At 39.4% G+C, this 15873-nt stretch overlaps 1 long non-coding RNA gene and 1 pseudogene across 1 annotated transcript in view; one reads left to right on the forward strand and one right to left on the reverse strand.

Moving 5' to 3' along the window:
- The window catches only part of LOC134759500 (uncharacterized), a 113806-nt gene extending 103771 nt beyond the window's left edge, over positions 1 to 10035 (forward strand). The window contains exons 2-3 of the long non-coding RNA XR_010135761.1: positions 7330 to 7424; positions 9643 to 10035. This is a non-coding gene — a long non-coding RNA (uncharacterized LOC134759500). The remainder of the gene's footprint in view (positions 1 to 7329; positions 7425 to 9642) is intronic.
- On the reverse strand, positions 7431 to 8358 carry LOC100446230 (olfactory receptor 8S1-like; annotated as a pseudogene).
- Positions 10036 to 15873: the final 5838 nt, after the last annotated feature.

Consider the following 15873-nt stretch of genomic DNA (forward strand, 5'->3'; position numbering starts at 1 on the left):
GAACGATCAGGCAGCAGCAATTGTGGTTCACCAATATCCGCTGTTCTGCAGCCACTGCTGCTGATACCCAGGCAAACAGGGTCTGGAGTGGACCTCCAGCAAACTCCAACAGACCTGCAGCTGACGGTCCTGTCTGTTAGAAGGAAAACTAACAAACAGAAAGGACATCCACACCAAAAACCCATCTGTACGTCACCATCATCAAAGACAAAAAGCAGATAAAACCACAGAGATGGGGAAAAAACAGAGCAGAAAAACCGGAAACTCTAAAAATCAGAGCACTTCTCCTCCTCCAAAGGAATGCAGCTCCTCACCAGCAACAGAACAAAGCTGGACAGAGAATGACTTTGACGAGTTGAGAGAAGAAGGCTTCAGAAGATCAAACTACTCCAAGCTAAAGGAGGAAGTTTAAACCAATGGCAAAGAAGTTAAAAACTTTGAAAAAAAAATCGATGAGTGGATAACTAGAATAACCAATTCAGAGAAGTCCTTAAAGGACCTGATGGAGCTGAAAACCATGGCACGAGAACTACATGACAAATGCACAAGCCTCAGTAACTGATGTGATCAACTGGAAGAAAGGGTATCAGCGATGGAAGATGAAATGAATGAAATGAAGCATGAAGAGAAGTTTAGAGAAAAAAGAATGAAAAGAAATGAACAAAGCCTCCAAGAAATATGGGACTATGTGAAAACACCAAATCTACATCTGATTGGTATACCTGAAAGTGATGGGGAGAATGGAACCAAGTTGGAAAACACTCTGCAAGATATTATCCAGGAGAACTTCCCCAATCTAGCAAGACAGGCCAACATTCAAATTCAGGAAATACAGAGAACGCCACAAAGATACTCCTCAAGAAGAGCAACTCCAAGACACAAAATTCTCAGATTCACCAAAGTTGAAATGAAGGAAAAAATGTTAAGGGCAGCCAGAGAGAAAGGTCGGGTTACCCACAAAGGGAAGCCCATCAGACTAACAGCTGATCTCTTGGCAGAAACTCTACAAGCCAGAAGAGAGTGAGGGCCAATAGTCAACATTCCTAAAGAAAAGAATTTTCAACCCAGAATTTCATATCCAGCCAAACTAAGCTTCCTAAGTGAAGGAGAAATAAAATACTTTACAGACAAGCAAATGCTGAGAGATTTTGTTACCACCAGGCCTGCCCTAAAAGAGCTCCTGAAGGAGGCACTAAACATGGAAAGGAAAAACCGGTACCAGCCACTGCAAAAACATGCCAAATTGTAAACACCGTCAAGGCTAGGAAGAAGCTGCATCAACTAATGAGCAAAATAACCAGCTAACATCATAATGACAGGATCAAATTCACAAATAACAATACTAATCTTAAATGTAAATGGGCTAAATTATCCAATTAAAGGCCACAGACTGGCAAATTGTATAAAGAGTCAAGACCCATCAGTGTGCTGTATTCAGGAAACCCATCTCACGTGCAGAGACACACATAGGCTCAAAATAAAGGGATGGAGGAAGATCTACCAAGCAAATGGAATACAAATAAAGACAGGGGTTGCAATCTTAGTCTTGGATGAAACAGACCTTAAGCCAACAAAGATCAAAAGAGACAAAGAAGGCCATTACATAATGGTAAAGGGATCAATTCGACAAGAACAACTAACTATCCTAAATATATATGCACCCAATACAGGAGCACCCAGATTCATAAAGCAAGTCCTGACTGACCTACAAAGAGACTTAGACTCCCACACAATAATAATGGGAGATTTTAACACCCCACTGTCAACATTAGACAGATCAATGAGACACAAAGTTAACAAGGATATCCAGGAATTGAACTCTGCTCTGCACAAAGCAGACCTAATAGACATCTACAGAACTCTCCACCCCAAATCAACAAAATATACATTCTTTTCAGCACCACACCACACCTATTCCAAAATTGACCACATACTTGGAAGTAAAGCACTCCTCAGCAAATGTAAAAGAACAGAAATTATAAAAAAACTGTCTCTCAGACCACAGTGCAATCAAACTAGAACTTAGGATTAAGAAACTCACTCAAAACTGCTCAACTACATCGAAATTGAACAACCTGCTCCTGAATGACTACTGGGTACATAACGAAATGAAGGCAGAAATAAAGATGTTCTTGAAACCAACGAGAACAAAGACACAACATACCAAAATCTCTGTGACACATTCAAAGCAGCATGTAAAGGGAAATTTACAGCACTAAATGCCCACAAGAGAAAGCAGGAAAGATCTAAAATTGACACACTAACAAAACAATTAAAAGAACTAGAGAAGCAAGAGCAAACACATTCAAAAGCTAGCAGAAGGCAAGAAATAACTAAGATCAGAGCAGAACTGAAGGAAATAGAGACACAAAAACCCTTCAAAAAATCAATGAATCCAGGAGCTGGTTTTTTGAAAGGATCAACAAAATTGATAGACTGCTAGCAAGATTAATAAAGAAGAAAAGAGAGAAGAATCAAATAGATGCAATAAAAAATGACAAAGGGGACATCACCACTGATCCCACAGAAATACAAACTACCATCAGAGAATACTATAAACACCTCTACGCAAATAAACCAGAAAATCTAGAAAAAATGGATAAATTCCTCGACACATACACCATCCCAAGACTAAATCAGGAAGAAGTTGAATCTCTGAATAGACCAATAACAGGCTCTGAAATTGAAGCAATAATTAATAGCTTACCAACCAAAAAATTCCAAGACCAGATGGATTCACAGCCAAATTCTACCAGAGGTACAAGGAGGAACTAGTACCCTTCCTTCTGAAACTATTCCAATCAATAGAAAAACAGGGAATCCTCCCTAACTCATTTTATGAGGCCAGCATCATCCTGAAACCAAAGTCTGGAAGAAACACAACAAAAAAAGAGAATTTTAGACCAATATCCTTGATGAACATTGATGCAAAAATCCTCAATAAAATACTGGCAAACCAAATCCAGCAGCACATCAAAAAGTTTATCCACCATGATCAAGTGGGCTTCATCCCTGGGATGCAAGGCTGGTTCAACATAATGAAAATCAATAAACGTAATCCAGCATATAAACAGAACCAAAAACAAAAACCACATGATTATCTCAATAGATGCAGAAAAGGCCTTTGACAAAATTCAACAATGCTTCATACTAAAAACTCTCAATAAAATAGGTATTGATGGGACGTATCTCAAAATAATAAGAGCTATCTATGACAAACCCACAGCCAATATCATACTGAATGGACAAAAACTGGAAGCATTCCCTTTGAAAACTGGCACAAGACAGGGATGCCCTCTCTCACTACTCCTATTCAACATAGTGTTGGAAGTTCTGGCCAGGGCAATCAGGCAGGAGAAGGAAATAAAGGGCATTCAGTTAGGAAAAGAGGAAGTCAAATTGTCCCTGTTTGCAGATGACATGATTGTATATCTAGAAAACCCCATCATCTCAGCCCAAAATCTCCTTAAGCTGATAAGCAACTTCAGCAAAGTCTCAGGATACAAAATCAATATACAAAAATCACAAGCATTCTTATATACCAATAACAGACAAACAGAGAGCCAAATCATGAATGAACTCCCATTCACAATTGCTTCAAAGAGAATAAAATACCTAGGAATCCAACTTACAAGGGACCTGAAGGACCTCTTCAAGGAGAACTACAAACCACTGCTCAATGAAATAAAAGAAGATACAAACAAATGGAAGAACATTCCATGCTCATGGGTAGGAAGAATCAATATCGTGAAAATGGCCATACTGCCCAAGGTAATTTATATATTCAATGCCATCCCCATCAAGCTACCAACGACTTTCTGCACAGAATTGGTAAAAACTACTTTAAAGTTCATATGGAACCAAAAAAGAGCCCGCATCACCAAGTCAATCCTAAGCCAAAAGAACAAAGCTGGAGGCATCACCCTACCTGACTTCAAACTATACTACAAGGCTACAGTAACCAGAACAACATGATACTGGTACCAAAATAGAGATATAGATCAATGGAACAGAACAGAGCCCTCAGAAATAATGCCGCATATCTACAACTGTCTGATCTTTGACAAACCTGAGAAAAACAAGAAATGGGGAAAGGATTCCCTATTTAATAAATGGTGCTGGGAAAACTGGCTAGCCATATGTAGAAAGCTGAAACTGGATCTCTTCCTTACACCTTATACAAAAATTAATTCAAGATGGATTAAAGACTTACATGTTAGACCTAAAATCATAAAAACCCTAGAAGAAAACCTAGGCAATACCATTCAGGACATAGGCATGGGGAAGGACTTCATGTCTAAAACACCAAAAGCAATGGCAACAAAAGCCAAAATTGACAAATGGGATCTAATTAAACTAAAGAGCTTCTGCACAGCAAAAGAAACTACCATCAGAGTGAACAGGCAACCTACAGAATGGGAGAAAATTTTTGCACCCTACTCATCTGACAAAGGGCTAATATCCAGAATCTACAATGAACTCAAACAAATTTACAAGAAAAAAACAAACAACCCCATCAAAAAGTGGGTGAAGGACATGAATGGACACTTCTCAAAAGAAGTTATTTATGCAGCCAAAAAACACATGAAAAAATGCTCATCGTCACTGGCCATCAGAGAAATGCAAATCAAAACCACAATGAGATACCATCTCCCACCAGTTAGAATGGCAATCATTAAAAAGTCAGGAAACAACAGGTGCTGGAGAGGATGTGGAGAAATAGGAACACTTTTACACTGTTTGTGGGACTGTAAACTAGTTCAACCATTGTGAAAGTCAATGTGGCGATTCCTCAGGGATCTAGAACTAGAAATACCATTTGACCCAGCCATCCCATTACTGAGTATATACTCAAAGGATTATAAATCATGCTGCTATAAAGACACATGCACATGTATGTTTATTGTGGCACTATTCACAATAGCAAAGACTTGGAACCAACCCAAATGTCCAACAATGATAGACTGGATTAAGAAAATGTGGCACATATACACCATGGAATACTATGCAGCCATAAAAAATGATGAGTTCATGTCCTTTGTAGGGACATGGATGAAGCTGGAAACCATCATTCTCAGCAAACTATCACAAGGAAAAAAACCAAACACCGCATGTTCTCACTCATAGGTGGGAATTGAACAATGAGAACACATGGACACGGGAAGGGGAACATCACACACTGGGGCCTGTTGTGGGGTGGGGGGAGTGGGGAGGGATAGCATTAGGAGATATACCTAATGCTAAATGACAAGTTAATGGGTGCAGCACACCAACATGGCACATGTATACATATGTATCAAACCTGCACAATGTGCACATGTACCCTAAAACTTAAAGTATGATAATAATAAAATAAAAAATAAAAAATAAAAATATTCTTGGCCAGCCATGGTGGCTCATGCCTGTAATCTCAGTTCTTTGGGAGGCTGATGTGGGTGGATGGCCTGAGGTCAGGAGTTTGAGACCAGCTTGGCCAACATGGTGAAACCCTGTCTCTACTAAAAATACAAAAATTAGCCAACCATGGTGGCAGGTGCCTGTAATCTCAGCTACTTGGAAGGCTGAGGCAGGAGAATTCCTTGAACCTGGGAGGTGGAGGTTGCAGTGAGCTGAGATCATGCCACTTCACTCCAGCCTGGGTGACAGAGTGAGACTCCATCTCAAAAAAAAAAAAGAAGAAAATATTCTTGAGAAGGTAGTAAAGATGGCAGAAAAATGTCCTTGTTCTCTTTGAGTTTATATTCTTTGGTGCTGAGGAGTTCAAGGTGAAGGGAAGGATGACACTTGCCAGCTTGTAAATAAATAAAAAGTAAAAGGTAATTAGAAAGAATAACTAATTTTGGACCATGATAATTTTAGTCCACATGCCTCTCTCAGATATAGTTTTCATTAATCCTCCAATTGTGTTTCATCATCTAAAGGGCCTTTGTTAAATGTTTCTGGTTTATTTTTTAAGTTTGCCACAGGCTCTGCACAGTCCTTCTTCTGCCATTGGCTCTCTCATGGTCTACCATTTCTACAGCATCATTAGGGCCAAGAGGCAGAGCTACTTGTCTAGCATTGTGTATGAGCTGGCAAATCGTCTCTGGTTATACATAGGTCCCCTCATAGCTACAGATGGTTGGCCATTGTATGAATAGTTTGAATAGGATAAACCAACATGTTATTTACAGTCTCTATGGGACATGCCTAGGTCCAAAACACAATTTCACAGATCCCAATTGTCCTCAGATGTCTATACTTGCAATTCTATTTTGGTACCAATATTTATCTTTTAGGTCCTTTCCTTGCAAATGACAGAATCTAATTCTGACTGACTTAAGCAAAATAAAATAAGACAACAATAATAAATCATTAAAAGGAGAATTCATGTATGGAGTCTGGGGTAGCTCACAGCCTCAATGGGATAGTCAGTGTATCAAGGTGGTAACGAAAACGGGCATTGGTGCAAGTCCCACTGGTTCCAAATTCCAACACCATGATTTATCTCCCTGAGCCAGTTTCCTCTTCTCTGAAATAGGAATAACTTAAGCATTTATCTAACGTACGTGTTGTGGTATTTAAATGGAATAAAGAATATAAATTGCTTAACACAGTGCCTGATAGGATGCAAATATCTAAGAATGAACTCTTATTATGATTCATGTTTATAAATCTGGCCTTCAAAGGGCAGAATCTAGGATAACTCTAGTGATCTTATCAGCAATGGCACTTGCGTAGGCTGTCAGAGTGCTGCATGCAAAAAGGCTGACCTTTGACTCTCTCCTTGAGACTAAAATTCCTAAGACAGTAATCCCAGCTATTTCGGAGGCTGAGGCAGGGGAATCGTTTGAAGCCGGGGGCGGAGGTTGCAGTGAACCGAGACCGTGCCACTGCACTCCAGCCTGGGTGACCAAAAGAGGCTGTCTTAAAAGAAAAAAATATCCTAAGAGAGTAAATGATCTGGCATTGACCATGTGCCCATTTCTGGACCAGTCACTGTGCCAGGAAGAATGAATGAATAATGACAGGGGTGGGGGGTGGGGAAGTGAGGGTGGAGAGGATTTGGGGATTCCATTAACAGTGTCTCTTGGAAGCATATTGAACCATGGAGTTCAGTTATTAGAGGAATAGTAGAGATAAGCTTAGCAGACAATAACGATGTTTACCATACTGTGTATAATAAATACATATCTTTGTAATAAAAAATTGCTAAGCAAGAGGCTTATCTTATCCATCTTCCTCTGACTAGGACCGAACTGGTATCATCCCAAGAAAATAATTTTCCACCATTTCTTCAGTATTTTTCAGAAAAGGCAAATTTTCCACCTTTTCTTAAATATTTTTCAGAAAAGGACCTCGCAGATCCTGACATCGAGGAATTATCCTAGTGTCCATGCACTGCTTGTTGCAGTTCTATCCAGTTCCCTCATCACTCTGATTTTGTAAGTCTATTGAAAGACTAGAAGTATTTTCTCAATGTTCTTCTCACAGCTGCCTTCACCTCCCTGTTCTTCAGGCTATAAATGAGGGAGTTCAGCATGGGAGTGATCACGCTGTACTGCAAGGAGAAGATCAGCTCTTGAATGGATCCTGAATTTGGCATGAGATAGCAGAGTAATCCGGATCCATAAAAGAAAATCACTGCAGTGAGGTGGGAGGAGCAGGTGGAGAAGGCTTTGCTTCTGCCTGTGGTGGAGCTGATCCTCAGGATGGTGGACAAAATGCAAATATAAGACAAGAATATCATGAGAAAATTTCCAAAGAAATGCAGGAAGCTGGAGCAGAGCAGGGTGGTAAAGCTTGCAGACACATCAGAGCAAGACAAAGGATAGAGAGAGGGCAGCTCACAGCTGAAGTGGTGGATATTTTGAGCCTCACAGAAGTCTAAATTGAGAGCTACAAGGATATTGATGAGGGCATCCAGAAAAGCCAAGCCCCATGAGCCCCCACCAGCCCTGCACACAGCTGTCTGTTCATCACTTGGCCATAGAGCAAAGGAGAGCTGATGGCAACATAGCGGTCATAGGCCATCACAGCAAGCAGGGAGGATTCAGTGCCCCCAGTGGCAAACACAGAGAAGACCTGAGCCATGCAGCCCTCTACTGAGATGGTTTTCTTCTCAGACAGGAGGTTCTCCAACAGCTTAGGTACAGTGACAGAGGAATGGCAGAGATCCAAGAAGGACAATTGTCCCAGGAAGAAGTACATGGGTGTGTGGAGGCAAGAATCAGCATTAATCACCACCAGCAGCAGCAGGTTTCCCATCACAGTCAGGAGGTAAATCACCAGGAACAGCACAAAGAGCAGAGCCTGGGTCTGGGGGCCAGGTGACAGCCCGAGGAGGACAAACTCGGGGACAACACTGTGGTTTCTCATTGCCTTCAGTATTTTATTTGGAATAAGATAAATAAATTGAGTGAAGCCTCTTCTTATGCCTAACAAATATTTAAGTGTTTTAACCCTCTTCTCTATTCACAAAGTTTCTTGCTTACCTAAACATTCATATGCAGAAATGATAAACTACTCTGTCCCTAGATTTCCTAAACCCATGATCATCTTTTCTGCAAGACCCCAACCTTAGATTCTCTCTACCTTTATGTTCTTTCTTTAATGATTCAGTGTTTGTTGTTGCTGTTGTTTTATTATTAAGGCTACTAGAGAGTGTAAACTATTGCTAGTGATCCAATAGGGAGAGATAGAAGGAAAAATAAGATAAAAATGGCAGAAATGGTGTCTCTGAGGGTGTGAGAGCCAAAGTAGAGCATGGCTTTAGGTGGGAGCATGTTTGCTTCATCCTTCAGACAGCATGAGGTGAGCAGATTTGGTGTTGGGCAGGAAGCAATTTCCATCCAGTGACTTTTACTTTTTCAATAAATACTTAAGTGAGGTCAGTCATGGAAAGTGAAAAGGGATAGTGATTGGAGAGTTACAGAGTACAGAGAAAGGGAAATAATCAGAGAGAAGGCAGCACAGAGAGACCTCCAATGCTATGTAACTGATCATGAGAAACTGTTGGTCAATATGGGAACATACTCCAGTTATAATCTCCATGCCCCGTTTAATCTACATGTGATCTATTCAGATTCAGGTTCAGCTTTTGTCTGTACCCTCACGCATTTGTAAACATAGACTACCTAGTAACCCTAAAGCATGGTCTTCTTTTTTTCCAACTCTGCACTGACAGCCCAGATTAAAATCACAGACTAAGGAGAACCCTTCAGCATTACTGATTACACAATTTTGGCCCCTCTATTCTGCTCTATCTTTTGTGTTCAAACTGCAAAACAGGCACATTCATTCTCAAAGGACTTATGGTTTCTCTCCCACTGTTTATCCAAACACCACCCAGCATTAATGCTATTCTTCAGAATCGAGTCCACACTACCTGCATTTCTTACCCAGTTTAATGATAAACAGCACAGAATTAAAGAAAAACTTTTTCAAATCCAGAGGTCCAGACTAATAAGTTTGAATGTCAATGTGAGAATTATGAAGTTGGGAGTTTGAAAACTCCTGTTGGATATAGATCTCTTCCTTGATTCCTAAAAGAGGAAAATAAAAGGTTAAATAGTGTGTATTATTTCTGAAAACCTAAATACTTCTGTCATGTGGGGAATGCATTTTCCATATTATTTTAATTGTTTTTCTTTTACTCACCAGTGCAGCTCTAGCCAGAGCAACCTGGATTCTTTTTGAGAACATCACATCATTGGCAGAAGATGCTGGAAAGTCAGGGAATCAAACCAAGAAATGCAGACACAGAACCACGTCACTCATTATAATTTGGAGGGCAGCAAAAAGAAAGATCTCCTCTTTTCCACTTGTCTCCAGATGGAGCCCCATTCACCAGCACTAGAAACTTAAATCGTGGGGGAATTTCTCCTTTAGAAATGAAGGTCAAAGAGTGAAAATCTTACAAAGGACATTTTCACAAAGGACAAACTTGGAAAATCTACCCTGTCAGGGCCTAGACTTCCTCACAGAAAGAAATATACTGCATCAGCATTATTCAAAGGGTCACAGGAATAAATAAAGTCATCTCTTATTTTTTTTAACCTGCTGCTGCAATTTCACTATTCTCAATGCTTCATCTATTCAAACTCTGAATCCAAATTTAGAATGGAAACAGCTCTGAGAATGCTACCACTATGTTTAGTTATTGTTACAATCAGTTGGAGTCAGCTGACTAGATCTTTCCCAAAAAGGCCTGCCTGAGAGGAACTTTTTTAAGAATGAGACATACAAAAGTATCTAGCACTGTGGCAGTCACAAAAGTTGCTCCAAATATACTATTTAAAAATACAAATGAATGGCCAGGTGCAGTGGCTCATGCCTGTAATCCCAGCACTTTGGGAGGCCGAGGTGGGTGGATCAGGAGGTCAGGAGATCGAGACCATCCTGGCTAACACGGTGAAACCCTGGTTCTACTAAAAATACAAAAATTAGCTGGGCGTGGTGGCGGGCGCCTGTAGTCCCAGCTACTAGGGAGGCTGAGGCAGGAGAATGGCAGGTGGACCCAGGAGGCAGAGCTTGCAGTGAGCCAAGATTGTGCCACTGCACTCCAGCCTGGGTGACAGAGCAAGACTCCGTCTCTTAAAAAAAAAAAATTAATACATTGATGAATGGATGAGTATGTGAATGAATATGGCTCAGGAAGAGAATAGTCTAGGGCTTTGCTGCTCACCGAGAACAGACCTAATTGGGAGCCAGTCGAGGATTTTAGACTCCCTGGGCTTGCATTAAGCCAGATATAGTAAAGGTAATAGAGAAGAATTTCACCAACTGGACAGATTTGCACCAAAGCAGTGTGTTTTGCTCTGTTCTGCACTTCCACATACCTCAGAGTATATAATTATCAGGGATATCCATAATTAAAGATATGGTTAGTTTCTGAATCTCATGTTTGGAGTTCTGGGAGAGGGTTCTTTTTGAGTCACAAAGTGCCCAGAGTCTATCGCTAAAGTCCTCATCTCCTCCCACCCCTTATAGAGAGCTCTCAAGTATTAGCCTCCCCAAACTTATAGGTTTCTGGCATAATGTGGGCTTTCAGCACCAGAAACAAGGAATATAGCAAGATATAGGAAAGGGATCTTGTCACAATTGTGCCATTTGTACAATGGAATCAAGCAATAACTACCCTGCAAAGTGGTGAGGTCTTAATTGCTAACTTGAGTATAGTGCTGAAGACAATTGAGGGGCTGAAGAATCATCAAATTCTCTTTTCTTCACTCCCAATCCAAGTGTTTCATTTTCCCAAAAGGAGGAAGAGAAGTGATGTTGAGGAGCAGACCAAAACATCTTAGGTAACACAAATGAACACCATATTGAGAGAGCGGGGAGGGTACCCTTAAATACCTCTTAAATACCATGAGAACAAAGATCAGATGAGAGGACTGACAGGGAAAGGAAGTGCCTGATGGAAGAATGGCAGGAAGTGTTAGAAACAGAGGGGAACAAAGTAGCAGGGAAAATCCTGAAAGGACAGAGGGAAAACATTACCATACTTCTGTCTTTTCCTGGTGCACAATGTGTCCTGTTTTTCTGAGTTGGTGGGTGTGCCTCTGAACTTGGGAGAAATTCACAGGTGAGAAAATGTACCACAACTGTCTGATCTTGTGAGCTGGCATTGTTTTTTAAGACCTTTTTTGCATAAAGAGAAATATGTAAGCTCATTCCTCAAAAGCTCCAGGAAGTAAAGACTTTAAAAAGCTTTTCTGAAGTTTGACAGCATTTTTGCTCTTATCCTGTAACAACTCCAATACTACAAAGAAAGGGAAACTAGAAACCTTCAAATTCTTAACAGCAACTTCTTTCATACTTCCCCTGGCATAATTACACAATCATTTCTCTATGCCTGTTAATATAGTACTAAGAGCACCATGCTAACAAAGGAGGCTCATAGCCATTCAGAAGGGCCGCTGGGTTGAGTTGGCCAAAGGGATGGCAAAGTATGATCTGAAAACCCTGGGGGCAGCTGGGCCCATCCTGATTAGAAAGCTCAGCCTGAAGCAAACACTAGGCTCATTAGCTAAAAATGGTTGCTAGCTGATTCCACTGGGAATTCTCATTGAAGCTAAGTGACTCACAGCTTATTTTTAGATCATCTTGCCAATATTGCCATGTATTTAATTACTAGATATATTAAAAATAGTGATTATTATATATATGATGTTATTATTATTAGGCAATCAATAATAATTCAAATCTACTCACATATTTAACTTTTGGTTTTTTGCTTAACTTTTCTGCATCTAGAACTGAAAATTTTAATAGCTGAAACTGAGATTTCAGTGGATACATTTGACACAAAATAGACAAAGCAGAAGAAATTTTAGTGACTCAAAAGATAGGTAAGAAGAAAATAAGAACTTCCATCGATGAGCATTTTCTTTCTCCTTGAAGTCCTCCTTTTAAATTTTCTCTTAGTGCAAGTCTTTCAGTGATATATATATTTCACCTTAATTCTTAAAGGATTTACTACTGGCACAGAATTCTAACAGGGAGTTATTTTTTATTCAGTAATTTGAAGATATCACTACACTGTCTTCTGTCTTCTTGTTATGAGTCTAATGTGATGGGATTAGTGCCCTTGTAAGAGACGTGAGAGCTCTTTCTCTCTCTCTCTCTCTCTTTCTCTGTGTGTATGTGTGTGTGTGTATGTCCCCACCCCATGATGACACCGTGAGGAGGTGGCCATCTACAAGCCAGGAAATGGCCATAACTTGATCTTGGGCTTTCCAGCCTCCAGAACAGTGAGCATATAGATTTATGTTGCTTAAGGCACTAGACTATGGTGTTTTGCTATAGTAGTCCAATTGACAAATACAGAGAAGACATCTCTTCTCAATTCAAAATAAATGCCTCTACCTGTGCTTTAGATAGATTATTCTGCTTCCTCAGAAACCTTGCTCCTCCAGACTTGCCCTTCCTCTGCTTAGGATTCCAATTTTCAAAAGTAAGAAATTATAGAACTGAAGTCTTTTTTATATCATTCTCTAATCTATTCCTCCCTATCCATACATAACCACTATCCTAAAGTTATAATATGGTTTCTCGTGTAGCTTCTTCTGCTACCCGTGGTAGCAGAATTGTCTTCTAAAGATGTCCATGCCCTAATCTCTGAAATCTATGACTGCTACCTTACATGGCAAAGGAGATTTTGCAGATGTCATTAAAGTTATAGACCTTAAAATAGGGAGATTATCTTGGATTATCCAGGTGGATCTAATCTAATCACGAGTTTTTAAAAGCAGAAAACTTTCTCCCACTGGTGTGAGAGAGATGTGATAGAAATGGAAGTCAAAGAGATTTAAAGAATAAGAGGACTTGACCTATTGTTTGTTGCTCAATGAGGGACACACAGAATGCATGAGAAGTAATGTGGACAGCCTCTAGGAGCAAAGACCAGCCCCCAGCTGGCATCTAGCAAAAAAACAGAGACCTCAGTCCCACAACTGAAAAAAATCAGCTATCAGTCTAAGCTTGGGAGTAGATTCACTCCCAGAACCTCCAGAAAGGAATGCAGCCCTGATGACACCTTTGTTTAGGCTTGGTGAGACTCTGAGCAGAGAAACGATGTGAGCCACTCTGTACCTGGACTCCTGAATTATAGAGCCATGAGCTAATCAATACGTATTGTTTTAGGTTGCTATATTTGTGGTAATTTCATTTGTTACACAGCAAAAGAAAATGAATATATTTCCCTATGTATGCTTTTATATTTTTATTACACATGTCTGTTTTTAAAAACTTTACATAAATGTCTCTTGTTATATGTGACATTCTGAAATTACCTTTTTTTCATTCAACTTGCTTTAGAAATTTATCCAGGTTGATATATGTAAAAATAGTTCATTCATTTAATTGTTATAAAGTGTTACATTATATGATTATACTACATTTCTGCATTTTTCAGAAGATTAAAGAACAAGTAAGAATTTGAACATGTTTTGGTTTATCTGCATATTTTATAGGATTTTCTATGTAGACAAGCACATCTTCAAATAATAACAAGCCCTTTTTCTCTCTTTCCCGTTGTTAAATTTTAAATTATTTTATTTCCTTGTCATATTGCATTCATTGGGACTTTCAATATAATGTTTAGTTACAGAAGTGAGTGGCCATCCTTGCCTTATTTTAATTGAATACAATACTTCTGTTGATGAAGAGTCTAACTCTGTAAAATATTTGAAGAGATTTATTCTGAGCCAAATATGAGTGACCATGGCCCATGACACAGCCCTCAGGAGATCCTGAGAACATGTGCCCAAGGTGGTCAGGTGCAGCTTGGTTTTATGCATTTTAGGGGGGCATGAGACATCAATCAAATACAAATTTAGAAATTGGTTTGGTCCAGAAAGGTAGAACAACTTGAAGAGGGGGAAGCTATGGGCTATAGCTTCCAGGCTATAGGCAAATTTAAACATTTTCTGGTTGACAATTGGTTGAGTTTGTCTAAAGACATGGGATCAATAGAAAGGAAACATTCAGGTTAAGGTAGAAGATTATGGAAATCAAGGTTCCTTTGACGTCTCATAGTGGCTGCCCTTACAGACAGTAGATGACGACTGTTTCCTATTCAGACCTTTAAAATGTGCTAGACTCTCAGTTCATCTCTTCAGGATTGGGAGGGTCTGAAAGAAAAAGATCTAGCTATTATCTATTAAAAGATGTTAGTAGAGATTCTTTACAGATGCAAATTTTCCCCCACAAAGGATGGCTTTGTAGGGCCATTTCAAAATATGGCAAAGAAACATGTTTTGAAGTAAAATACTTTTATTTTCTTTTTTGTCACATAATGTTATGCCAGGGTCAAATTGGAAAGTAAGTCACTATATAGGGTTAAATAAAACCCATCTCATGAGAATTTTTGGTTTGTAGGGCATGACTCCCCAGACTGCTTAAATAGGAATTTGGGCAAGATAAGAACAAATCAGAATTTAGTCCTCATTTCTAAAATGTATTATTTAAGTAAAAGTTTTCACTAGGCTTTGTACTTTACCATGTTAAGAAAGTTCCTTACTATTCCCAGTTTGCTAAGACCTTTATAACAAATAAGAGTTGAATTTAATCAAATGCCTTTTTGTATCTGTTGAGATAACCTGATATTTTTTCACATAAAATTTTAATTAATGGATAGTAATAAAACATCTTCTGAAGATTCAATTATAAAATTGTTCCATGATATGATTTGGCTGTGTCCCCACCCAAATCTAAACTATGTCCCCACCCAAATCTAAACTTGAATTGTATCTCCTGGAATTCCCACGTGTTGTGGGAAGGTAATTGAGTCATCGGGGCCAGTCTCACGAGATTTGATGGGTTTATCAAGGGCTTCTGCCTTTGCTTCTTCCTCATTTTTCTCTTGCCGCTGCCATGTAAGAAGCACCCTCTGCCATGATCCTGAGGCCTCCCCAGCTATGTGGAACTGTAAGTCCAATTAAACCTCTTTTTCTTCCCAGTTTCGAGTATGTCTTTATCAGCAGCATGAAAACGAACCAATACATTGCATTAATGCTGTAAATCTAACCATTTTAAAACTAGAGGAATGGAGAAGAAACAATCCTTTCTAACAGTCAAAATATATATGTATATGAACAACCTGCCCCTGAATGACTTTTGTCTAAATAATGAAATTAAGGCAGAAATCAAGAAGTCTTTTGAAGTTAATGAGCACAAAAGATACAACATACCAGAATCTCTGGGATGCAGCTAAAGCAGTGTTAAGAGGGAAGTGTATAACACTGAAAGCCCACATCAAAAAGCTAAAAAGATCTCAAGTTAATAACCTAACATCACAACTAAAAGAACTAGAGAGCCAAGAGCAAACCAACCCCAAAGCTAGTAGAACACAAGAAATAGCCAACATCAAGGCTGAACTGAAGGAGACAG

Source organism: Pongo abelii, chromosome 10 (assembly GCF_028885655.2).
Source record: "Pongo abelii isolate AG06213 chromosome 10, NHGRI_mPonAbe1-v2.0_pri, whole genome shotgun sequence".
NCBI lineage: Eukaryota > Metazoa > Chordata > Mammalia > Primates > Hominidae > Pongo > Pongo abelii.